This window comes from Ahaetulla prasina, chromosome 14 (assembly GCF_028640845.1).
Source record: "Ahaetulla prasina isolate Xishuangbanna chromosome 14, ASM2864084v1, whole genome shotgun sequence".
Taxonomy (NCBI): domain Eukaryota; kingdom Metazoa; phylum Chordata; class Lepidosauria; order Squamata; family Colubridae; genus Ahaetulla; species Ahaetulla prasina.
The window spans coordinates 7,674,547-7,702,351 of NC_080552.1; the positions used below are offsets into that span (position 1 = coordinate 7,674,547).

A 27,805-nucleotide genomic window follows, 5' to 3' on the forward strand; every position below is an offset into this window, starting at 1 on the left:
AGAAGAACTCTTTGTGACTAAAGATTAAGCTGTCAACAAATCAGGGGTGAAATGCTCCCAGTTCGGATCGGATCACCCGCTCTGGCAAGCAATTTTGGCTGGTGGTTTGGAGAACCGGTAGCAAACACGGTGCGAGGCTCCGCCCACCCACCCGGCTGTGATTACTTCCTGGTTTTAACCAGGAAGTCATGTGTTTTGTGTCCTCTGCACATGCGCAGTGGGTGTGTGCACACATGTGATGCGCGCACTTCTTAACTGGTAAGCAAAATAGGTAGATTTCACCCCTGCAACAATTACTCCTACATATTTTCTTTGGAATTTCAAAACTGGATCATACTCTTTCTGTCAAACTACAAGATCAAGCTGGGAACCAAATAGGCAAGAAAAAGAAGCAATGGATGGAAACGAATCAAGGATGGAAGCAAACTAGAATTAAAGAGAAACTTCCTAACAGTGAGAACAATTAACCAGTAGAATGGCATGGCCTTCAGAAGTGGTGGGTGCTCCATCACTGGAGGCTCTTAAGAAGAGACTGGACAACCCCTTATTTGGAATGATATGGCAGGAGGTTGGACTAGATGACCTCCAATGTCCCTTCCAACTCTGTTACTCTGCTATAGCATATGTCTCCAAACTCATGTTCTTCACATCTTCAGGATCTCCTGCTTTAGGTGTGAATGTCCATGATCTTGCAACCTCTCAATGCCTAGAAGCTGTCAGGCCTGGAAGTCATCTTTTTTGTTAGATTTTTACTGCTGTGGGAAACTGGGAGGGGGGATTGTATGGAGCCAGGGTGATATGTAGTCATAGTAACATTCCTTTCTCAGAGAATCAAGGACATCTTGTCCTGCACCTGGGAAGCTGTGACTGGGAGACATCTCCAATTGGGATGGTGCTTTGATTGGACCATGTGATGGACATGTGGGTGCTGGGCAGGGACTTGGACTTTCCTTTGGGTGGGGAAAACCTGGAAGCTTTCAGATTCGGGTTCTCCCAGATGTGCCAATATGACCTCTCTCTTAAAATGGAACTTTGAGGAACTTCAAGCCTCGGAGTCTTCTTTTATTGGGGACGTTACTTGGAACCTTGACAGAAGTAACACTTATTTTCTAAGGTAGTATAGGGAAATTATTATATGGACTACAAATCTCGATCAAGGCAAAACAATAGATGCAATCTACATAGACTTCTGCAAAGCTTTTGACTCAGTAGTACACGATAAACTCCTCCTAAAACTAAAATCGTATGGCATTTCAGGACCCCTTCACAAATGGATATCTGCATTTCTGTCCAACAGACAACAAGTGGTCAAAATTGGCAATGCTCTATCAAATCCTGTTCCTGTCAAGAGTGGCATTCCTCAAGGCAGCGTCCTTGGACCAACACTCTTCATACTATACATTAATGATCTTTGTGACCATATTGCAAGTAATTGTGTTCTCTTTGCTGACGATGTCAAACTATTTAACACCACAGACAATGCATCTATCATCCAAAGACCTTGATCATCTAACCACTTGGTCTAAAACTTGGCAACTCCAGATCTCAACCAGCAAATGCTCAGTGTTACATACTGGAAAAAAGAACCCAAACACTAAGTACATACTTGATGGACATTACCTTACAGATGACCCCCACCCCATTAAAGACCTTGGAGTTTTCATGTCAAATGATCTAAGTGTCAAAGCCCACTGTAACTACATAGCAAAAAAGGCCCTAAGAGTTGTAAACCTAATCCTGCATAGCTTCTTTTCCAAAAACACTACACTACTAACCAGAGCATATAAAACATTTGCTAGACCAATTCTAGAATACAGCTCACCTGTTTGGAACCCTCACCACATCTCTGACATCAATACAATTGAGCGAGTCCAGAAATATTTTACAAGAAGAGTTCTCCATTCCTCTGAAAACAACAAAATACCTTATCCCACCAGACTTGAAATCCTAGGCTTAGAAAACTTGGAACTCCGTTGCCTTCGACAAGACCTAAGCTTAACTGATAGAATCATCTACTGTAATGTCCTTCCTGTTAAAGACTACTTCAGCTTTAATTGCAACAATACAAGAGCAACCAACAGATTTAAACTTAATGTTAACCGCTTTAATCTAGATTGCAGAAAATATGACTTCTGTAACAGAATCATCAGTGCTTGGAATACTTTACCTGACTCTGTGGTCTCTTCCCATAATCCTAAAAGCTTCAACCAAAAACTTTCTACTATTGACCTCACCCCATTCCTAAAAGGACCATAAGGGGCGTGCATAAGCGCACAAACGTGCCTACCGTTCCTGTCCTATTGTTTTTTTTTCCTTTTCTTTTCTTCTTCCTATATATATATTGATGCTTATACCTCCTAATATTTACTCATATATATGTTTATATACTATATAATCCTTTTTATATGATGTTGTGACAAAATAAATAAATAAAAAAATAAAATAAATAATTCTGATAAAAGTTCTTCCAGCAGCTTGTGAACATGAACGTAGCCTCCCATTTCCAATATTTTAAAGCGGCCACATCTTCCTTTCCCTCTAGCTGTCGTCAGAGTCTGGGGAAAGAGACATTCCTTTCAAAGGGCTTCAGACAGGTGTTTTAATCTAATACTTTTTTTGGGGGGGGGATTGTCTTTAAAGAGCTGCACCATAGTGAAAGACATGTGGAGCCTCAATGGGAGTCCTCCTGGTTTCCCCCTTGGAGAATAAAATTAGTCTAAGAGAGAACGCAAAACTTCCACTGTAACCAGCATTAGCATTTCAAGGGATATCTTAAGGTCACTGGCTTCCAACATGACTAGATATGATACAATAGCGTCGAGGACTTGAGAGCCATGGCAAACGGTGCTGTTTGATCAAGAGCAGACCTATTCTCCGAGGCAAGAAGAGGACTCACCACAACCTGTCTGTGCTCCTTCTCAAGTAGAGTGCTCCAATGTACCCCCTACCAACTAACTGCACACTGCTGCGTTATCTACGGGCAGTGTTTTCAAAAGCTGGCTGAGGAATTCTGGGAGTTGAAGTCCACAGGTCTTAAAGTTGCCAAGGTTGGAGACCTCTGCTCTGGAGAACTGCCTGCCTTGGGCACTACAAAGCAAACCCGCCAGGTGGCAGAGAAAACCTGAATCCTTTTTTTTAAACAAAAAAGTTTTTTTTATTTTTTCTCTTCTTATGTACATATTGTAAATGTACATTCTCTTATCCATACATAATCGTACATATTTTTTTTCTAAAGAAAGCACAAAAATAAAACACTTTAATTCTGTTTGGGGTTGCTCTTTTACCCTTTCCCTTTGTTTCACAATAAACCTTCTTCCCCTCTTTTCCCTCCCTCCCTCCTCACCTTTTCTACATTCTTCCTCTTCCTCCTCTCTTTCCTCTTTCCTATTTCCCCTTCCTCTCCCCCGCTCCTCTCTTCTTTCCTTCCTTTCTTACCTTCTCCCCTGCTCTTATCCCCTATCCCCTTCTCCTCTCCTTCTCCTTCCTTCCATCCCCCCCTCTCTCTTACCTCCTCTGTCTTATCCTCTGTTCCTATCTTCTTTCTTTCTTCTTTGTTGTGTAATATTTCCCTTGTTTGATAGCCAAGCAACTCCAATTTACTAATATTGGAGAAAACTTGAATTGTGAATTGATCTTGCAAGATCAAATCTGGGCCAGTCACTGAGACCAGAGGTTTAACCTTCCGAGCTTTTGGATTCATGCTGGAGTCCATCCACTCAGAAAACATCTCTCTACCAGAATGTGTTCACTCAATCTTTTGTTAGAGAGACGTTCCCTGAGGATGGGCTCCAACACGAGTCTGAAAGCTCGGAAGACTAAACTCTTGGTCCCGGTGACCGACCCAGATTAGATCCTGCAACATTATCCATATTTGCCTTCATTCCCAAAGTGATCTGCTCAGTATAGAGCCGTGATGGTGAACCAATGGCACACGTGTCAGGAGGGGCACACATAGCCATCTCTCTGGGCACGTCAGCCATTGCCTGTTGCTCTTCCGGGTTCCAGCACGCCCATACGCACTGGCCAGCTGATCTTCACATGGGCATGCGCACCAGAAACCAGAAGATTAGGTGACCAACGTGCATGTGTGCACTGGAAACTGGAAGCTCAGCTTCCCGGTGCACCCATGCATGCCGGGGAATTGCTCTCCTTTGGTTTCTAGCGCTCCTGTGCACGCTCCCATTTCGGCACTTGGTGGTGAAAAGGTTCCCCATCACTGGTATAGAATCTCCTGCTTGAGTAGGGGATTGAACTAGAAGATGTCCAAGGTCTCTTCCAATCCTATTCTTTTATGTTCTATGTTCTCAAGAGTAGGGTTAGTACTTCAGAAGTTGTGGGAGCTTCATCGCTTGAGACTTTCAAGAAGAGATTGGACTCCATCGGTCAGGGATGGTGTACGGTCTCCTGCTTGGGTGGGGGGGGGTTGGACTAGATGACTTACAAGGTCTCTTCCAACTCTGTTAATCTGAGGAGGAGGGGTGGTGGAGGAGGAAGAGGACGATGACTGTGGGGTCCTTGGAGCTTGCTTGTTTTCTTGCAGGCGTTTCATTACCCATCAGTGCTGGAAGGGAGGGGGAGTTACAGAAATGATGATGAGGATGTGATGATGACGATGAGGAGGAGGAGGAGGAGGAAGAAGTGGACTGTGGGATTGGTACACTCTGAGCTTGCTTGTTTTCTTGCAGGCGTTTCATTACCCAACTAGGTAACCTCATCAGTGCTAGAAGGGAGGGGGAGTTACAGAAATGATGATGATGATGATGTGATGATGATGATGATGATGATGATGATGAGGAGGAGGAGGAGGAGGAGGAGGAGGACAATGTCTGTGGAGTCCTTGGCATTCTCTGAGCTTGGTTGCAGACATTTCATTACCTAACTAGGTAATATCATCAGTGCCAGTATGGATTAGAGGAGGAGGAGGACACTGACTGTGGGATCCTTTGTGCTCTCTGAGCTTGGTTGTTTTCTTGTAGACATTTCATCGCCCAACTAGGTAACCTCATCAGTGCTAGAAGGGAGGGGGAGTTACAGAAATGATGATGATGATGCTGTGATGATGATGATGATGATGAGGAGGAGGAGGAGGAGGAGGAGGAGGAGGAGGAGAAAGTGGACTGTGGGATTCTTGGTACACTCTGAGCTTGCTTGTTTTCTTGCAGGCATTTCATTACCCAAACTAGGTAACCTCACCAGTGCTAGAAGGGAGGGGGAGTTACAGAAATGATGATGATAATGTGATGATGAGGAGGAGGAGGAGGAGGAAGAAGTGGACTGTGGGATTCTTGGTACACTCTGAGCTTGCTTGTTTTCTTGAAGACATTTCATTACCCAAACTAGGTAACCTCACCAGTGCTGACATTAGCTAGTTTGGGCAATGAAACGCCTGCATGTAAACGAACAACCTCAGAGAGCACGAAGGACCCCTTGTCTTTCGGACAACCATGACCTGGATGACTGAGAATCTCCAGAGACATTTCCTTTTAAAGTTTGCCACAGTTGAATTGGGTCTCAAACATGCTTAGCGGGGCCCAGTGCAGAAAGAATTTATTCTTTAGATCTTACGTTTCGTTGCGGCGAACACTTAGACCGCTTAGAAGCGGATTAGACTGATTTTCCCTTTCCACCTAAAAAAAAAGGGGGGGGGAACGTATCAAAGGGTCTTTGATCCTGCTCTTATAATATCTTCTAATTCTATTCCTCTGGATGTAAGGGCTACATTTTATTTCGACCAACGGATAATGTCCTTAATATATCTGACAAAAGAGCTTTATTCCTTCCATGGGAGGAGAAGGAATTGGGGGGGGGGGGAAAGGTTTGAGGCCATGTGTGGAACCCACCTCTCCTTCAGTTCATGTTTAACTCCTGGTTCGTGAACTTTTTATTGTTAACAAGGTTGAAAGTGTCTTGCCTTCGCTTTCTTTCTTGTTTAGTTTTGCTTTACACAAATACTAATGAAATCCAGTCCACGTTTTGTCCAAGTATTAATAAAATCCAGTCCTGTTCAGCTGTGTGTGTGTGTGTGTGTGTGTGTGTGTAGGGGAATCCTGGCACCTCAATGGGATTCATTCACACAAATCTACCCAGCTTAAATTGGACTCTTGAGTTCTCACGTAAAAGGTTAACAATGCTGTGGTCTGTCAGCAGCCTACGGAGCTGGCAACAGAGTCAGACAGTGATGAGGCAGAGGTGGGGCCAGGGCCATCGGGAAGTGAGGTGCAGACTCCAGAGCCTCCAGAGACCAATAGTAGTGAGGCAGAGGAACAGGAGGAGCCTGCTCCTAATGCACGCATGAGAAGAGCTGCCATAAGGCAAGAGCAGCTCAAGCAGAGAGGACAACTCAGGAGTAGGGCCAAGAGATGATTGGCCCCTCCCATAAGGCTTAAAACAGACCAGCACCAGCATTTGAGCTTTGCTGGAAAACGTTGTAGCTGCATCCTCTGCTTCGTGTATGTCTTTGCTTTTTGTGGCTTCTGGACGTTTGCCAGGAAGGGCCTTTGGCACTTTGCCTAATTGGACTAAGGTTTGTGAGATAACTGAGGAATTTGTGTTGGGAAGCATTTGTTTTACTTTGAGTTTGTTTGAATAAAGTTTGTTTTTCCACAGACTAAGTTTATTACTACCTACTTGGGCCTCGGTCACAACAAACAATTCTCATTGTGTGGAAAAGAAGTGGTCACTCTTGGAGAGATTCTGTGTTAACAACCCCCTCCCTCTGGGAAAAAAAAAGATGAAAACTCTCAGTGGAAATTGAAAATTTCCTTTAATATCCCAATTTGGATGGTCAGCGCTGGATGAATGTTCACTTTGGACAACATCAAATAAAGGTTTGTCTTTGGCACAGTACAGATCCTCTCTGTACATCCCTGGGGTTTATAATCCCAGGGGACGGGAGCAGTGGTGAGATACAACCGGTTTAACAACCGGTTCGGTGAGCGTGTGCTTTCAAAATACATCAATCTGAAGCTCAGCTGCTTACCTTCTAAGGCAGCCCCGGTACGTAGAACAGCGGAGGCACAGAAATCAGCTGTGCTGCGTGAATCAGCTGAGCCAGAAAGAAGGAAATATAGAAAAGGATAGGGTGTGGGCGGAGCCAGCTGATCGTCAGAACTATCGGTTCGCCTGAACCTGTCCGAACCGGCTGAATCCCACCCCTGGATGGGGGGATGTTCTAGATGAGGGGTGGGGAACCATGGTCCCTTTATGATTTTAGGACCTCAATTCCCAGAATTCCTGAGCCAGCATGGGACCATCAGTCCTCACCTCTGTTCTAGATAGGGATATTTATTCTCCCACATAGGAAATGGCTTCTAAGTGGAAATGGGGATGAACCCCTCTGTCTACCGACCTATGGATTCCAGCAAAACTCCAATTTCTACTTCTGTCATCAAAACCTGTCCACCCTGGGCTGTTCTCTCACCTGTAGGAGAAACCAGCTTCAAAGCTTAGTTTGTAACAGGGAAGACAACCAGGGAGACAAATTTGACTTTACAAAAGGGACTCTTCTCACCCCCATCTCATTTACATTTAAAGCAATTAATGAGGGGAGGGCGGAAGCCTTAATTGGTTACTCTCTTTCCATTTCATTACCCTTTTTGGAAAAAACCAACAGAGAGAGAATGGATTTATTAAAAAAAAAAAAGGTTGAGGACTCAACATTGATTTGCAATACAACAGGAATATTTTTCTCTCTCTTAGTCTCACCCCCACCATGCCTAAATTTTTAAAAGCCTGTAGAAATTCTCAGTCATCCAGGTCATGGTTGTCCCAAAGGTGCTTTTTTTCCAAGAGGCAACAGGACTTTCTTGCTTTTTCTTTGAAGATGTTTCACTTCTCATCCAAGAAGCTTCTTCAACTCTGACAGGACAGGGGGGAATGGAAGGATTTATATTCCTTGCAGGCAGCTGATCGTTTGCATTAGTGCTATTGGTTTGCTGCCCATGCGTATGTGCTGAGTGCCAAATGCGCACTGCATGCACATTCAGTGTGCACACAACACACACTGTGTGCACATAAAACACACACTGCATGTGTGCGTATGCACAGTGATGCCAAATGCACGCTGCGTGCACATGCACAGTGCACACCAAACGCATGCTTCGCATGGAAAAAGCATGCTTTCTAAGGTAAGTAGAACAGCGAGGGGGGAAACAGCTGTGCCACGGTATTTAGATTTGCTAGTGAATATAAATCACGTGGCACAGTTGATCATTGGAAATACCGGTTCAGATCAACCGCTAGCTTTTTTTTTACTACTGGTTCTGCCGAACCGGTGAGAACCAGTAGGATTTCACCGCTAATTTGCATCCTTTTAGAGGGTCGATGAAGCACTTGGAGGTTTCTCTGTGTCCTCAGGGTCACCTGAGTTAGTGCTCCTGGTTCCTGTAGTCTGCAATTTTTCAAACTTCTTTTTGAGTCAGAACTGATCTGAAACCGTCTACCTCTCTACCCCACTGTTCTAATTTTAGTGCAAAGAGGTCAGGTTGCCAATGTCCACACTTCCTACGCCAACAACGGAGTTGTTCCTTACGCAACTGTTGTTGTGGTAAAGAACGGTCCCTCAGCACTGCAGACAAGGAAGAAAGATGCTACATATGAAAGGAAAGAGATCAATATAAGCGGGGGAGGGGGGCAGGGAGGAAGGGAAGGTTCTAGATGTAACTGAATTCATCTTTTCTTCTTACTTGTGTAAGGCACCCAATTACTGGTATTTATCAAAGCAGAAGCGGACTCTGATCTGGCAACATAAAACGTGCATGCAGAAACACACACACACACATTTTATTAAGGTGGGGGAGTAAGGGGAGAAGTCATCAGAAAGCTAAGAGTGGGGGGGAAAAGATACAAATAATAAATAATTCACTATTCCTCAGGAAAACTCTAGTAGGAAAGAGCTGCCTGATTTCAAACATCAGACAGAGAGCCGACAAGAGAGAGATTGATTTAGACAATTGTATCATTACTATTCCAGACCAAACCTAGAAGAAGAATATACATACATACATACATGTGTGTATGTATATATGTATATATATATATATATATATATATATATATATATATATATATATATATATATATATATATATATATATATATATATATATATATATATATAGGTCTTTGGTTGTTGGGTTTTCTCCCGTGTAAGATTGGAAGTGTCTTGGCGGCGTTTCGATGAAGTCTCATTCGTCATCTTCAGGCTTCAACCGTGCTTCTGGGAGCAATGTGTGATCGCAGCTGTTTCTTCCTTTTAACTGCTAGTGGGGTTTGAACTGATTGGGTGGGAGCTTGGCTGTGCTCTGATTGGATGGGGTTTTCTGTGCTCTGATTGGCTGGGGTGTGTCCTGTGTTGGTGGGGGCTTGGTTGTGCTCAGTCTAGTCTGTGCTGCAGGGGATTTGAGCTGGTGAGCTGCACTGCTGCTGTTTGGCTTCGTGTTCGTGGTTGTGCTACATCTTCGTAGTGGGTGTCAGTCTGCTGCATGTATGGATTGGAGGGGTTTGAAGTGGCTAATGTTGCAGCTGCGGTCTGGCTTCTGGTCCTTGGTCGTGCTTCCTGATCAGTGTGGGTTTGGGTGTGCTTTCTGGGTGGATGTGTGGTGGTGACATCCTGTGTGGACCTCGTGAGTGTGGGTCTGGTGTCATTCCTCGTGTTAGGGACACGTTTGTCAATAAGGGCAGGTTTCCAAATGGCTGGTAGGCGGGAGGTATCATCTCGTTTGTTCATGCTATGTGGGCGTTTTTCTATCTCGATGGCTTCTCTGATTATTCTGTTGTTAAAGTGTTCAGTTTTGGCGATAGTTCTGGTCTTTTTAAAGTCAATATCGTGTCCTGTGACTTTAAAGTGTTGGACCAGGGAAGAAGTTGGTTCCTCTTTTTTGAATGAGTTCTTGTGTTCTTCAATGCGTGCACTTATTCTTCTGTTGGTTTGTCCAATGTATGTGGTGGGGCAGGCGGGGTGGGGCAGGCGGTGCATGGGATTTCATATACTCCTTGATGATATATGTATATGATGATCATATACTCCTCAAGGAGTATATGAAATCCCATGCACCGCCTGCCCCACCACATACATTGGACAAACCAACAGAAGAATAAGTGCACGCATTGAAGAACACAAGAACTCATTCAAAAAAGAGGAACCAACTTCTTCCCTGGTCCAACACTTTAAAGTCACAGGACACGATATTGACTTTAAAAAGACCAGAACTATCGCCAAAACTGAACACTTTAACAACAGAATAATCAGAGAAGCCATCGAGATAGAAATACGCCCACATAGCATGAACAAACGAGATGATACCTCCCGCCTACCAGCCATTTGGAAACCTGCCCTTATTGACAAACGTGTCCCTAACACGAGGAATGACACCAGACCCACACTCACGAGGTCCACACAGGATGTCACCACCACACATCCACCCAGAAAGCACACCCAAACCCACACTGATCAGGAAGCACGACCAAGGACCAGAAGCCAGACCGCAGCTGCAACATTAGCCACTTCAAACCCTCCAATCCATACATGCAGCAGACTGACACCCACTATGAAGATGTAGCACAACCACGAACACGAAGCCAAACAGCAGCAGTGCAGCTCACCAGCTCAAATCCCCTGCAGCACAGATTAGACTGAGCACAACCAAGCCCCCACCAACACAGGACACACCCCAGCCAATCAGAGCACAGAAAACCCCAGCCAATCAGAGCACAGCCAAGCTCCCACCCAATCAGTTCAAACCCCACTAGCAGTTAAAAGGAAGAAATAGCTGCGATCACACATTGCTCCCAGAAGCACGGTTGAAGCCTGAAGATGACGAATGAGACTCTGTCAAACGTCGCCAAGACACTTCCAATCTTACACGGGAGAAAACCCAACAACCAAAGACCTATATACAAACACCCGTGAAAACCTCAGAAAATATATATATATATATATATATATATATATATATATATATATATATATATATATATATATATATATATATATATATATATATATATATGTTTGTGTGTGTGTGTGTGTGTGTGTATGTATGTATGTATGTGTATATATATATATATAGGTCTTTGGTTGTTCGGGATTTCTCCCGTGTAAAATTGGAAGTGTCTTGGCGACGTTTCGATGAAGTCTCATTCGTCATCTTCAGGCTTCAGCTTCGTGCTTTTTACGTGAGAGAAAACCCGAATAACCAAAGACCTACATATATATATATATATATATATATATATATATATATATATATATATATATATATATATATAGGTCTTTGGTTGTTCGGGTTTTCTCCCGTGTAAAATTGGAAGTGTCTATACAAACACCCGTGAAAACCTCAGAAAACAAATATATATATATATATATATATATATATATATATATATATATATATATATATATATATACATACAAAGTACCAAATTTATATTTTGCTGATAAAGAAATAAAGGGAGACTAATATAGATCTATTTTGAGCTATTTAGTTCTCATCAGCTAGCCATATTGGATTCGAACTTGGGCTAGTAAGGGTATGGCTAGCTGATGAGAACTAAATAGCTTGAAATAAATCTATACTAGTCTCCCTTTATTTCTTTATCAGCAAAACACAAATTTGGTACAAAATAGTTTGTTGTGAAAGTGACTGCCTGAGGGCTCTTGGATTGGAGTTGAAAGGCGAAAGGGAAGCAGTACGCTCCTATAAGCAGGCAGCTCCGACCACTCTTTGCTCTCACAAGCACGAAGCCGAAAGCACCAGCCTGAAGATGATGAGTGAGACCTCGTCGAAACATCAGCAAGATACTCTCAACCTTACACGGCAAAAGACCCGAATATGCCAAGACATACATACATACATAGATACATACATATATATTTGTTTTCTGAGGTTTTCACGAGTGTTTGTATGTAGGTCTTTGGTTATTCGGGTTTTCTCCTGTGTAAAATTGGAAGTGTCTTGGCGACGTTTCGACGAAGTCTCATTCATCATCTTCAGGCTGGTGCTTTCGGCTTTGAAATTGCTCCTAGAAGCACGAAGCTGTAAACACCTAGCCTGAAGATGACGAATGAGACTCTGTCGAAACGTCGCCAAGACACTTCCAATTTTATGCGGGAGAAAACCTGAATAACCAAAAACCTACACACACACACACACACACACACACACACACACACACACACACACACACATTCTTTGGGGGGGATGGCGTTTTGATTACTGTAACTACTGATCACCTACTCATTATAAATATACAAATAGGATGAAGACTATTGCTAACATAGTGTAAGCCACCCTGAGTCTTCGGAAAAGGGCGGGATATAAATGCAAATAATAATAATAATAATAATAATAATAATAATAATAATAATTATGGCTTAAATGTTAAGTCTGATGTTTTAAATGAAGACACAGATGGAGACAAACGCCACAACATTTTAAACTTTGCTTTAGAATTCCACCAAATTCTTGTTGCTTTCTTCTAGGGAACTCTTAGATCTGTGTATGAAAGCTATTCCACATTTAGGAACTAGCCATTGGTTATTGAATAGTTTGCTATTAAGTCTTTCTTTCATACTGCAAGAGGGTATGGTATTTTGTATAATTGTAATTTAAAAGACTGTTAAACTATCATCAAAATAGTGTTCAAAATATGCACTTTTAGCAAATATAGGTTCCTCTTAAAAGTACATGATCCCAGAAATGGTGAGAACTGCCAAGAAAATCTTAAACTTGGGACTTCAAGCATAATTCTCTGCAAACTCTAAGTGAAATCCCCCCCCAAAAAAACACATTTAGAAATACTTCCTTAAAGCAAAAAAAGTCTAACAAAATCCCAAGGAACATAAACAGTTCAATAAATCTGTCAAAATGTCTCAGAATTGTCTGCATCGCAAAGATATGACAATTTATCATATCTAAAATGACATTCCGAACTCATGCAGATGTTCTTCCAAGGGAAGTCTATGCTATATTTCCAGCAGACACATATCAGAATTACAATACAGTTCCCATTTTTGGTTGGGGGAAGAAGCCATGCATTACTAGAAAAGAAAAAATTTCTGAATAAAATGTGACAGATTGATTGATTGATTCTGGCAGTTTAAATGTATAGCGTGTGGGCGGAAAAATATTACTACCCTTGTTGGGATTGGCTTACAAGATCACAAAGTACATTGTTCTTTTGTGCAAATTATGTTTACTTCATCCCTTCTTCTATATTCAGAGAAAAGATTTCCACATTCAATCACTATCTTCGGTCAATGATCAGAACTAGATTTTTAATTTTGGAAACCCTTGTTTCTCATTGACACAAGAAATCTTTGAAGGGAGGCTCTCTTAGGTATTTCTATACATTTAAAGAGACCATAACACGGAATAATTTTGGAAGCCGATAGTCAGGTGTTTTGTGGCTACCCATTTAATTCCTGATGGCAATAGAAAAGAATCCAAAATTATTCCATGTAATGATCTCTTTAAAAAGGTAAAGGTTCCCCTCGCACATACGTGCTAGTCATTGCCGACTCTAGGGGGCGGTGGTCATCTCTGTTTCAAAGCCGAAGAGCCAGCACTGTCCGAAGACGTCTCCGTGGTCATGTGGTCGGCATGCCTCAACGCCAAAGGCACATGGAATGCTGTTACCTTCCTGCCAAAGGTGGTCCCTGTTTTTCTACTTGCATTTTTTACGTGCTTTTGAACGGTTAAGTTGGCGGAAGCTGGGACAAGTAATGGGAGCTCACCCCGTTACGCGGCACTTGGGATTCGAACCGCTGAACTGCCGACCTTTCGATCGACAAGCTCAGCATGTAACAGTAACAGTAACAGAGTTGGAAGGGACCTTGAAGGTCATCTAATCCAACCCCCTGCTCACGCAGGAGACCTGTACTAGGGATTCGAACCGCCGAACTGCCGACCTTTCTGATCGACAAGCTCAGCGTCTTAGCCACTGAGCCACCACACCACCGTATCTCTTTAAATGTATAGAAATACCCAAGAGAGTCTCCCTTCTAAGGTAGCTTGTATCAATGAGAAACAAGGGTTTCCAAAATTTAAAAAAATCTAGTTCTGATCATTGACAAAAAAGATTGTGATTGAATATGGAAATATTTTCTCTGAATATAGAAGAAGGGATGAAGTAAACATAATTTGTACAAAAGAACAATTTACTTTTTGATTTTGTAAGTCAATCCCAACAAGGGCAGTAACCAGTGGTGGGATTCAAATAATTGAACAACTGGTTCTCTGCCCTAATGACCAGCTGGGTAGGTGTGGCTTGGTGGTCATGTGACGGTGTGGGTGGTGGCCAACTCAAAGTCTCTCAGGTTGATGGGCGCATCACCTTAGCTGTTACAATGTAATAAGGGTTAACCAGAGAGGCAGTTTCTGTAAGCAGGGCAGTAAAGATTAGGCTAGAAACACCACCACAATGTTTCCTTCCTGCCTTCCTTACAGGATTAGCCCGTAAAGTGGAAAAAAACAAAATAAGATTTCTTCCAACAACCGGTTCTCTGAACTGCTTAGAAAGTTAACAACTGATTCTCCCAAATAGGTGCAAACTGGCTGAATCCCACCACTGGCAGTAACACTTCCCCCCTCGCACACACTCTATGTTGTATTTCTTTTCCCAAATGTTAGCAGCAGCCTCTTCTTCACAAAATAATAAATACATTTTACATTAGGTCGGGATTATAGATCCCACTCCTATTCAGTCTCCGTCTATATACCTAAAAGCACACTGTTACTATCAAATAAGAAGAAGGGAAAAAAAACCAAGGCAGACAAGCTTGGAATCCTTGTAGGTCAATGCAAATATCTAAAAAGAAAAAAAGAGAGAAAGAAAGCCAAACTAAATAATTACTGGGAGAGGGGGGGGGAATCTCCATTCAACATCTGAATGCTAAAGAATTGGTTCAGCCGCTGGATGTGTTAATTACAAGCAGAAAGGAAGCGCTGCAGAAAATTAGCAGCTTGACTAAGCCATCACGTGGGTAAACATATAACACAAGAGCAGCCATGGGGTCAGAGGAACAAACCATTTTGGGAAGGGAAGACAAGGATAAAAGAAACCGCCTTGTACACAATAGTTTTAAGAATAGAGAAAGGGGTCTCGTTACCATCCTTGCTAATTTAGGCCCTTCTCCCGAGTTGGTGGGCGCAAACACACAACATTCGCGATAGCAATCCAAGGTGTGATTCAAACACGAGATTCAACCAAAGCCGCTTCACCCCGCCAGGAAGAATCTATGCTCTGCCTACACATAAAGGATGCCAAATTAACTTCAGGGAGGGCAGAGAAATGACTTGGAGGATCTCACAGATTAACATTTTACAGAAAGAGAATTGGATGCTTAATGGAGCTGCCTTGAAAGCCAATGCGAGATGGTACGCGAAGTGAGCAATTCCATGCCCCAAATGTATAAATGTTTATAGACAATACGTGCATCTGGACCAGAGCAATTTTGTGATTAAAAAAAGAAAAGAAAGAAAGAAGTCCTTTCCACAGTGAACGTAAGGCAGAAGAACGGAATCAAACCGTTTCGCTGAAAATGTGCCACCATTGAAAAAGAGAGAGAAAAAAAAAAACCCAAAGAAATCTCTTGGCTAATAACTGCTAGTCAAAGGGATACTAATAACTGAGAACAGCCTATTAATTTTTCTTTGATTGATTGCTCATTCAGCTTTAATTGATTAATCAATTTCATTTCAATGTTGATGTTGCTAAAACCACAGGATATTAACTTGTCTAGCTGAGAATGCCATCAGGACTGGGAAAAAGAGAAAAAGATTGCTAGACACCAATTGAAACAAAAGACGAGTGTTTGCATTCCCCTTTTATTGTCACAGACAGGAGACCCAGAATAAGCAAAAAAAAAAGAGAGAGAGAAGATGATCAGAGGCGTCTTCTCGTTTTAACTTTCTTAATCGATCAACTAAACAAAATTGATTAGCTTTATTCAATTATCAACAAAAGCATGGTTGGCTAATCTGATTAAAACACTCACCGCATTTACGAATAAGATTCGGCAACCCCAGTCAAGCTATTAACAGACTTCTGTGCTGATTATTACTGCAAGTTTGTCTTTTTTTATTGTAATTTGCAATTTAACAAGTACACCTGCTGTAAAACACTGTCACCATGGAAGGCCACCTAATGTTAGATTTGAGGTGAGCGTACATTCCTGGAACTGCACAACTAATTCCCCGGGCTGAAACTGAATCTTCAGTGGGAGATATGCTGAAGTTGGAAGCATTGGAAACACTAAATAATTAGAATTTTTTAATAGAATAGAATAGAATAGAATAGAATTTTATTGGCCAAGTGTGATTGGACACACAAGGAATTTGTCTTGGTGCATATGCTCTCAGTGTACATAAAAGAAAAGATACGTTCATCAAGGTACAACATTTACAACACAATTGATGATCAATATATCAATATAAATCATAAGGATTGCCAGCAACAAGTTATAGTCATACAGTCATAAGTGGAAAGAGATTGGTGATGGGAACTATGAGACGATTAATAGTAGTGCAGATTCAGTAAATAGTCTGACAGTGTTGAGGGAATTATTTGTTTAGCAGAGTGATGGCCTTCGGGAAAAAACTGTTCTTGTGTCTAGTTGTTCTGGTGTGCAGTGCTCTATAGCGTCGTTTTGAGGGTAGGAGTTGAAACAGTTTATGTCCAGGATGCGAGGGATCTGCAAATATTTTCACGGCTCTCTTCTTGATTCGTGCAGTATACAGTATATATTCGTGCAGTATACAGTATAATAGTAATTAGAGTTAGGATAATTAGAACTGCAGAAAAAAAAACACAATTGCTACGGTACCAACCTGCCTTCCATTGAGGATCTGTATGCTGCACAAGTCAAAAAAGGCCTTTGAAAATATCTACAGACCCCTCACATCCTGGACATAAATTGTTTCAACTCCTCCCCTCAAAACGACGCTACAGAACACTGCACACCAGAACAACTAGACGCAAGAACAGTTTTTCCCCCGCATGCCATCACTCTGCTAAATAACTAATTCTTTCAACATTGTCAAACTATTTACTAAGACTGTATTACTATTATTCTTCTCATCCTTCCTATTACCTATCTCCTTTTCTACTTATGACAATAACCATGTTGCTTGTATTTTTACAATTTATATTGTTCTGTTTGTTTCCTAGTATGATTTGTTGCTTATTAGTAACCTATGACTATCATTAAGTGTTGTATCTTATGATTCTTGATTAATGTATTCTTTTTCTTTTTTCCTTTTATGTACACTGAGAGCATATGCACCAAAGACAAATTCCTTGTGTGTCCAATCACACTTGGCCAATAAAGAACTCTATTCTATTCTATTCTATTCTATTCTATTCTATTCTATTCTATTCTATTCTATTCTATTCTATTGCATGAGTATTACTAATAAGATGCATCATTTAGAGGCAGTCAGACTCAAAATACTGTACACACACATTTTGCAAAACAAATACAATAACAGTTTTGAGTTTAGTCACCTTCCAAAGAAAGAAAGAAAACAGTTCCCAAGTTTGACCAACTATATTGAGTTCTCAAGTAGATTAGATTATATTAGAATTCTTTATTGGCCAAGTGACACACAAGGAATTTGTCTTTGGTGCATATGTTCTCAGTGTACATAAAAAGAAAAGATACATTCATCAAGAATCATAAGGTACAACACTTAATAATAGTCATAGGGAACAAATAAGTAATCAAATCAGGAAACAATCAATATAAATCGTAAGGATACAAGCAACAAAATTACAGTCATAACCCAGTAACCCAGTAGATTAAAAATCTCCTTTCTAATCAAATTATCTTGACAAGGCTCAACAAACAAACAAAAATTAGGAGTGTATCTGGGCAGAAAGCCATAGTTCTGTGTGATATGACAACTGGTGGTTTGATTTCTATATTTAGTTGTTGTAAGTTATAAAGATGCCCATCTCACAATCATGGGACACTGGGTGGCTTACACAAAAGTTAAAGCAATATATACAAATTAATATTATTAATATCAAATTAATATGAAAAATTGTTAAAACTATAAAAGGCACAAAGAGATAAAAAGGCATAATAGCTTTGTAGAGGAATACAGAGTTTTCCTTTAATAATGACATCGTGTCTTAGATAGAACATAGAATAATAGAAGAGAAGAGAAAATTCTTTATTGGCCAAGTATGTTTGAGCACACAAGGAATTTGCCTCCGGTTCAGAGGCTCTCAATGTACACAAACAACAAAGTGGTAAATCATAGATCAAAAATCTATAATAATCTAAGTATGATAATGTATCATAAATAATCTATCATAAATAAGACGGAATCATAAATCATAAGATACCAATAGGAGGAGGTAGTAGGAAAGATGAGAAGATGAGAGAGATGAGAAGGTGAGAAGGTTTGAAGCAGTGGTGAAATCCAATTTTTTACTACTGGTTCTGTGGGTGTGGTTTGGTGGGCGTGGTATGGTTTGGTGGGCGTGGCAAGGGAAGGATATTGCAAAATCTCCATTCTCTCCCCACTCTGGGGCCAGCCAGAGGTGGTATTTGCTGGTTCTCCAAACTGCTCAAAATTTCCGCTACCAGTTCTCCAAAACCTGTCAGAACCTGCTGAATTTCACCCCTGGTTTGAAGGATCCTTGGCGCTCTTTCTAGTCCAACCCTTTGCCCATGGTAGAAGATCTTAAACCGGGGTAGTCAACCTTTTTATACCTACCGCCCACTTTTGTATCTCTGTTAGTAGTAAAATTTTCTAACTGCCCACTGGTTCCACGGTAATGCGCCGTGTATCGTCGTCTGCGCATGCCTCTCGCGCATTGTGGATAGGGTTGGGGGGGTGCCAGCTACCAGCTCTGCTTGTCTGTTATAGCTGGGTGGTGTGGAGAGAGATGCACGAGCTATTCTAGGACGAGGCTCTTTTGTCTGCGGTCGCACTATAGCGCCATTTAGTTTCACTTATGTAATGTGAACTGAACTTATGCGCGGGCGATAAAAATAGTATATTTTCAGAAATTTTAATTGTCACGGGGAATTTTATGAAAACCTAATGAAAATGTTCTTAAATAATGCTATGAAATTTTTTTAAAAAGTCAATTAAATTAAAAAAAAAGGAAAGTGCTTCAATATGGGACAAAACCCCTACCGCCCACGATGAAAGCTGGAACGCCCACTAGTGGGAGGTAGGGACCAGGTTGACTACCACTGTCTTAAACCATTCTGGACAAATGGTTGCCCAATCTCTTCTTAAAAACATCCACAACATCCACAACTTCTGGAGATAAGCCTTTCTATTGATTGATTGTTCTCACTGTCAGGAAATTTCACTTTCGTTCTAGATGTCTATTCCAGGCTGTATGATACCATTCTTATTGTCAGGCAAATAGGGGTTTACCTCATGCAATACAGAGCAAGCTTTGTTTTGCAAGCAAAGGTTCAGAAGGAAAATATAAAGTTTGCTAATTAAAGGTGGAACCTGGAAAGAAAAAAAAAATATTTTAATGACATGGGAGCAATTCTCTTCTACTTCTTTTGAACAACTCCCTGGAAAGAGGTAAAGAGAAACTTAATGGGAAAATTCATGGGCAGAATTGAGAGCTTTCTTTGAAATGTCTTGGATCACACAATTGCCCAGCTCAAGACAGACAGTGTGGTTTAAATCATCTCCATGGCACTTATGTGGTAAATCTCTTTGATACCTGCCATAAAAGTAAAGGTAAAAGTTTCCCTCGCACATATGTGCTAGTCGTTCCTGACTCTAGGGGGCAGTGCTCATCTCCGTTTCAAAGCTGAAGAGCCAGCACTGCCCGAAGACGTCTCCGTGGTCATGTGGCCAGCATGACTCAACGCCAAAGGCACACAAGACGCTGTTACCTTCCCATCAAAGGTGGTCCCTATTTTTCTACTTGCATTTTTTACGTGCTTTCGAACTGCTAGGTTGGCAGAAGCTGGGACAAGTAATGGGAGTTCACCCCGTTATGCGGCACTCAGGTTTCGAACCGCTGAACTGCCAACCTTTCGATCAACAATTTCACGTTTCAGCCACTGAGCCACTACATCCCTCGATACCTGCCACAGTGTATGACTATAGTTTATGTTTGAGGGTTTTTTTAATTACACGCGAGAGCGTGCAAACACACACACAAATTAGATTGATGGTAAACAACATGCTAGCCCTAGGCATTACTAAGAGTGCTTCTAGACCCAGTGAGAACACAAATATGGTAAAGAAGTGAAAACAGAAGTACAGTTACTTCTGGTAGAGAAGAGAACAGTATACTGAATTAGAAGAAAATAATGGAAAAATTCTTCCTTTTACTAAAGGTGCCTCTTGGCCCACATTAAAAACAAACAAACTCATCTGGTACTCAATGGTATGACAGGTTATGGTTATGCAAAAGTACATCTTTTATTTTCTCCATATTTAGTGAGATGTTGCATACTTTGGGGGCTCTGTAGATAACCTGTCCATTCTTCACCGGGACTTTGCAACTCTACTCAAAATATTCCCAAGTGTCAAGAAGCTGGGAGAGAAAGTTGTGGTTATTGGTTTCTGACCGAAGAAGAGGAGAAGACCTTAAATCATCCATCTCCAGCTTTCTCTGCTGATGTCGCTGATTGAAATAGGGAACCAACTGGGCATTAAAGCTTTGAAGGAAAGGAGAGAACTGGAATGGTTTGGACTAATGACAAACTCCATCAAGCAAAAAGTCAAGAAAAAAATGCCATCAAAAGCTATCACTAGGTTTCTTAAACATATTCAATAGAAACTGCTATATTTAGACCTCATACCATATCATGGATTAACATTCTTCTTGTATTAACATTTCTCTTTTTTTGTGTGTAAAGTTTTTTATTTTTAAAACACATTAAAACTAAAGACAAAGCATACAACATTTATATAGATATCACTGTTTATCAGCTATTCAAGACAGTCCTTTCCTATTATTTACACATATTTTAGTTCTATCTTACTCTACTTTTGTTTATCTACCGTTCCTATTTTCATACCATTTGCTCCAGACCTTATAATATTCTGTGTCCTCTTTCTCTTTAATTTCTTTTGTTAAGTTTGTCCATCTCTGCGCATTCTAATATTTTTTAATTAATTCTTCCTCTGTTGGTGGATTTTCATTTTTCCAATTTTGGGCATAGATCTATACGTGCAGCTGTTAATATATGGAGTATTAAATATTGCATATCATTTGTATAATTTTCTGTTGGGATCCCTTACATTTCTATTTGAAACTGGCGTTTCAACTGGCGGAGGCTTCAGTTAGTCCAGAACGCAGCTGCGCGGGTGATAGAGGGAGCTCCACGTAGCTCCCATATAACACCACTCCTGAGCAGTCTGCACTGGCTGCCTGTGGTCTCTCGGGTGCACTTTAAGGTTCTGGTTACTACCTTCAAAGCGCTCCATGGCTTAGGGCCTGGGTACTTACGGGACCACCTACTGTTACCTCATGCCTCCCACCGACCCGTACGCTCACACAGAGAGGGACTTCTCAGGGTGCCGTCTGCCAAACAGTGTCAGCTGGCGGCCCGCAGGGGAAGATCCTTCTCTGTGGGGGCTCCCACACTCTGGAACGAACTTCCCCCGGGTTTACGCCAAATACCTGACCTTCGGACCTTTCGCCGCGAATTGAAAATGTATTTATTTATTCGCGCGGGGCTGGCTTAAATTTTGTTGTATTTTAAATTTATATTTTATATTTCTAAATTTTATATGAATTTAATGGGTTTTTAGAATTTTAAATGTTTTAATGTTTTTCGGCCAAATTGTATAATAAGTTTTTTTAATTTTGTTTTAATTGTATATTGTGTTTTTGGGTTTTTATTCTGGCTGTACACCGCCCTGAGTCCTTCAGGAGAAGGGCGGTATAGAAATCTAATAAATGATAATAATAATAATAATAATAATAATAATAATAATAATAATAATAATAATAATAATAATGATGATGATGATGATGATGATATATGTATTTCCTTCACCTAGATCCGTAATGGCAAATCTATGGCATGCGTGCCCAAAGTGGCACACAGAACCATCTTTCTGGGCACATGAGCTGTCGCCCAACTCACTTGCACCTATGCATGCACGTGTACCCAGTTGCTGTTTGGGCCTCTGGTGTGAACAATTCAGGAGACCCAGCTGGAGTACTTGTGCGCAGCTCACACATGAGTAGATAGTACAATTGCACACACACCGCACGGGGGAGCCACACAAATGCTGCGAAGATGTGCAGATGGTACGATTGCACCCGCAGTGCAAAGGGGAGGAGCTGTGCATCAGCGTGGTTAGCGCATGTGTGAAGTGTGTGAAGCACGCACCTGTTCGGCACTCAGTGAGTAAAAGGTTCGCCACCACTGACCTAGATAGCTTACGTCAGGGATCTCCAACCCTGACAACTTTAAAACTTGAGGACTTCAAGTCCCAGAATTCTGACAGTCAGCATGGATGACTGGCCAGCTGGAGAATTCTGGGAGTTGAAGTCCGCAAGTCTTAAAGTTGCCAAGATTGGACATAGCACTTAGCAATAGCACTTAGACTTATATACCGCTTCACAGTGTTTTACAACCCTCTCTGTAAATGGTTTACAGAGTCAGCCTATTTGCCCACAGCAATCTGGGTCCTCATTTTACCCACCCTGGAAGGATGGAAGGCTGAGTCAACCTTGACATCCCTGGTTTAAACAGTAATATCTCTTGGCAAGATGGTTTGCATTAAAAAAAAAAAATTGCTTGGCAGTCGCATGCAGATTTCCCCACCCCGTCCCTTAAGGTTAAGACATTGCTGTCAGAAGTAGCAACTTTTCCGCACCTAATGGCAGGTAGCAGTGGAGAAAATGATGAGATTTTATAAGTGAGTTGCTTGAGGTGAGGGTGATATTAGTGTCGTAGTTTTGGGGTCCTAGCTGAGGGCTCTCTTTATGGTCACAGCTACTATGACATGATAGCAGTGTTCTGATATCTCCGGGGCTGCCCCAAAGAAGAGGGAGTTAAGCTATTCTCCAAAGCACCTGAAGGCAGGACAAGAAGCAATGGGTGGAAAGTAATCAAGGAGAGAAGCAACTTAGAACTAAGGAGAAATTTTCTGACAGTTAGATACAATTAATCAGTGGAACAACTTGACTCTAGAAGTTGTAAATTCTCCAACACTGGAAGTTTTTAAGAAGAAATCGGATAACAAGAGATTGAAATGCGCATGCCACCAGGCCTTCTGGTTTCTGATGTGATGCATGCACGAAGACCAGCTGGTGGGTGCGCCTGCGCCTTCCAGAAACCGGAAGAGCATCCGCTCGGTGAGCATGCGCGTGCCAGGAAGATGATCTTCTGATATCCGGTGGTTGCGCGTGTGTGAAGAACAGCTGGCCTGTGCGCCAAAACCTGGAAGAGCAACTGACAACTGCTCACGTGCCTGGAGAGATGGCTCTGCGTGCCACTTCCGGTGCCATAAGTTCGCTACCATGGGTAGTGGGTTTCCTGCCTAAGCAGAGGGTTGGACTAGAACAGGGATCTCCAACCTTGGCAGCTTTAAGCCTGGCGGACTTCAACTCCCAGAATTCCCCAGCCAGCTTTAGTGACTGGAGGAATTCTGGGAGTTGAAGTCCACCAGGCTTAAAGTTGCCAAGGTTGGAGGTCTCTGGACGAGAAGACCTCCAAGGTCCCTTCTGACTCTTTTATTCTAGTCTATTCTTCTATTCATGAGCAGGCCCAGCTGTTGTGACCCAGGCCCAAGTAGGTAGTATTAAACGCAATGTCCCATGTTCTTCCTCAACCTCATCACTGTCCGACTCCACTGCCAGCTCCGCAGGCTGCTGGAGGACCACAACACTAGCGCTGCAAAAGATAGCACTTGCATGTAAGTTTCTATGATTTAACTGGGCAGGATTAAAATTCGGCTACTTCAAAGTCTGGCTGCGCAACCTTGTGTGCATTCTATTTCCAGTTTTTTTCCCCGCACGCAGCAAATAATTCCAACCCTTCAGAATAAAAGGTCAGCCTCGCTTCAGCATCCCTATTATCTTAAAGGATGATTGAATGGTTCAGCCCTTTAATTTTTAATACCCCGCCATTTTTACCAATGTTCACCCATACTTCCAGTTCCCTTGATTGCTAGGCAACTACCATATCGAATCAGAGGGGCTAAAGAGAAATTTCATGCTTCTAGACTCAGAGGGTTCAGGGGAAAAAAAACAAAAAACAACAACGCAATGCAGTAAGAGCTTCAGAACTGGAAAGAGATTCAGTCTGATATCCGGCAAACGCAGATGGTCAATCAAGTTGAAAACTAAATTAACTGGAGGGCGATGGTGATGTGGTGGTATCTCGTGGTGGTTACTGCGACTGAACAGAAACATGAAGTTTTGAACGGAAATAGCATGTGCACAAGGGACGGGATGGCTTAGTGGATAAGACGCTGAGCTTGTCGATCAAAAGGTTGGCAGTTGAACAGTTCGAATCCCCACCGCCGCGTAACAGGGTGAGCTCCCGTGACTTGTCCCAGCGTCTGCCAACCTAGCAGTTCGAAAGCACGTAAAAAAAAATGCAAGTAGAAAAATAGGAACCACTTTTGATGGGAAGGTAACAGCGTTCCGTGCGCCTTTGGCGTTTAGTCATGCTGGTCACATGACCATGGAGACTGTCTTCGGACAGTGCTGGCTCTTCGGCTTTGAAACGGAGATGAGCACCGCCTCCCCTAGAGTCAGGAACAACTAGCATTTATGTGTGAGGGGAACCTTTATCTTTACCTCAGCGTGTGCACAAAAGGCATTATAGGTAGTCTTTGACTTATTTTGGGCTCAAAATTTGAGCCCAAAATTTCTGTTATTAAGGGAGACACTTGATAAGTGAGGTTCCCCCGCCCCACATTTAACAAACTTTTCTTGCCACGGTTGCTGCAGCAGATCAGTTAGTAACCCGGTTGTTAAAGTGAATCTGGTTTCCTCATTCAATTTGTTGGTCACGAAAGGTGGCCTCATGACCATGGGACACGGAAATGGTCATAAATATGAATCAGTTGCTAAGAGGCTGAATTTTGATCACGTGATCATGAAGATGCTGCAAAGGTCTCGTAACTGTGAAAAACAGTCATAAGTCACATTTTTCAATGCTGTTGTTGTAACTTTGAACAGTCACTAAACAAAGTGTTGTGAGAACTATCTGTACTGAACATCTTGCTGAGACTCATAACTGACCCTCAAACATGTTTTCTTCTTTGGCTCATTGTTCTCGAGATCGTTGCTGGTTCAGCTGCTTCTTTTGAGCATGGAAATGACAATATGGTGTCGCATCTTCTACTCATCTTCTGGTATCTTCCTGGGAAGAGACAGTAATCCCTCTCGATTGAATTTCATCTGAGACGCAAATACCTGCAGATAACTTGTCCATACTTCACAGGGACTTTACAACTCTATTCAAAATATTCCCAAGTGTCCAAAAGCTGAGAGAGAAAGTTGTGGTTATTGGTTTCTGACTGAAGAAGAGGAGAAGACCTTAAATCATCCATCTCCAGCTTTCTCTGCTGATGTCGCTGATTGAAATAGGAGAGTAATTGGGCATTAAAGCTTTGAAGGAAAGGAGAGAACTGGAATGGTTTGGAGTAATGACAAACTACACTCTCCACCAAGCAAAAAGTCAAGAAAAATGCCATTAGAAACTATCAGTAGGTTCCTTAAATATATTCGATAGAAATTGCTATATCTAGACCTCATACCAGATTTTCATGGATTAACGTTCTTCTTATATTAACATTTCTATTTTTGAAACTGGTGCATGCATTTCCTTCACCTATATAGTCAAAGTCAGGGATCTCCAACCTTGACAACTTTAAAACTTGAGGACTTCAAGTCCCAGAATTCCCGCAGCATGGATGACTGGCCGGCTGGAGAATTCTGGGAGTTGAAGTCCGCAAGTCTTAAAGTTGCCAAGATTGGACATAGCACTTAGCAATAGAACTTAGACAAAGAATGATTGGTTGAAGAGTTGAAAACTCCATGAGCAGAGTTGAAACAAGAAGAATTTGTTTCCAGGGGACCGAACAAGGTCAAGGTTGTCCTCCTCACCTTTCATAGGACCATGTCCTGTTTCCTCATGGATCTTGCTGGAAAAGGAAGAAGGATGGTAAATTGAGGCACTCCAGAAATCATGTGAAAGTGTGCCCTTTGCACTGGACGCCATATTTTCCATACGAAAGAGGTTTTTTAAAAATATAATTTCACTGAATAACAGAATAACAGAGTTGGAAGGGACCTTGGAGGTCTTCTAGTCCATCCCCCTCCTCGAGCAGGAAACCTGATACCATTTCAGACAAGTGGCTATTGTCAGGCCTGGAAGCTATCTTTTTTGTTGGGCCTTCATGCCTGCCACATTTAGTACTGTAGGGAGGGGGGGAATTGTATGGAGCATGGGTGATATATAGTCATAATAACATTCCTTTCTCAGAGAGTCAAGGACATCTTGCCCTGCACCTGGAAGGCTGTGACTGGGAGGCATCTTCAGTTGGGATGGTGCATTGATTGGGCCATGCAATGGACATGTGAGTATTGGGCAGGGTCTTGAACTTTCCTTTGCATGGGGAAAACCTGGAAGCTTTCAGATTCGGGTTTTCCCAGATGTGCCAATATGACATCTCTAATAAAATAGAACTTTGAGGAAACTCAAGCCTCAGAGTTTTCTTTCGTCGGGGGCGTTACTTGGAACCCTGACAGCTATCCAGTCTCTTCTTAAAAACCTCTAGTGATGGAGCACTCACAACTTCTGGAGGCAAGCTGTTTCATTGATTAATTGTTCTCACTGTCAGGACATTTCTCCTTAATTCTAGGTTGCTTCTCTCCTTGGTTAGTTTCCATCCATGGTTTCTTGTTCTGCCTTCTGGTGCTTTGGAGAATAGGTTGACCCCTTCTTTCTGGCAGTCCCTCAAATATTGGAAGACCTCTGTCATGTCACCCCTATTCTTTCTTTTCATTAAGCTAGATATAAGCAATTCCTGTAACAGCTCTTCATATATTTTAGCCTTTGGTACCAGTGGACCTTTTAAAAGAAAATAACACAGGGTCTTGAATGGGAGGATTATCAAAGGAGGAGAAGAAGGTGGGAGGTGGAAAAGAAGAAGAAACGATAGGGTGGATGAGCTTCTTCTGTTTGAGCCCCGGGGTCAGGATACAGGACCATGGTTTGCATATCTTCGAGTTAAGCCTCAGATAGTTGGCTGAGAAAACAGCAGAGAGAAGCCGAAACGATTAACCGAGGGGAATAAATGTCTTAAGCGTAATCTGTGTGAACATGCCTGCGAGTAGGCTAAAAATGATTAATATAAGCATTTTTGATTCACTATTAAAGGGTACTTTTCAAAATAACCTCCACAACGGTTGCACAAATAACTTTGTAAAGAATAATAATGCTTGCTTTCATGGTAACAGGACCAACGAATGGGCAGAGGTGACCTTTTGGTTTTTCCTTCCTTCCTTCCTTCCTTCCTTCCTTCCTTCCTTCCTTCCTTCCTTCCTTCCTTCCTTCCTTCCTTCCTTCCTTTCCTTCCTTCCTTCCTTCCTTCCCCTTTCCCTCCTTTCCTCCTATATAATAACAATTTCCTTCTTTTCCTTCCTTCCTTCCTTTCTGCCTGCCTCCCTCCCTCCTATATCATCTCCTTTTCCTTCCTTCCTCCCTCTCCCTCCCTCCCTCTCCCTCCCTCTCTCCTATATTATCTCATTTTCCTTCCTCTTTCCCTCCCTCCTATATCATATCAATTTCCTTCCTGCCTGCCTGCCTGCCTCCCTCCCTCCCTCCCTCCCTCCT

At 42.0% G+C, this 27,805-nt stretch overlaps 1 protein-coding gene across 3 annotated transcripts in view; it reads right to left on the reverse strand.

Annotated features, from left to right (window-relative positions):
- The window catches only part of RBFOX1 (RNA binding fox-1 homolog 1), a 634,773-nt gene that overhangs the window by 451,164 nt on the left and 155,804 nt on the right, over nucleotides 1-27,805 (reverse strand). The gene's annotated exons all lie outside the window — the stretch shown is intronic.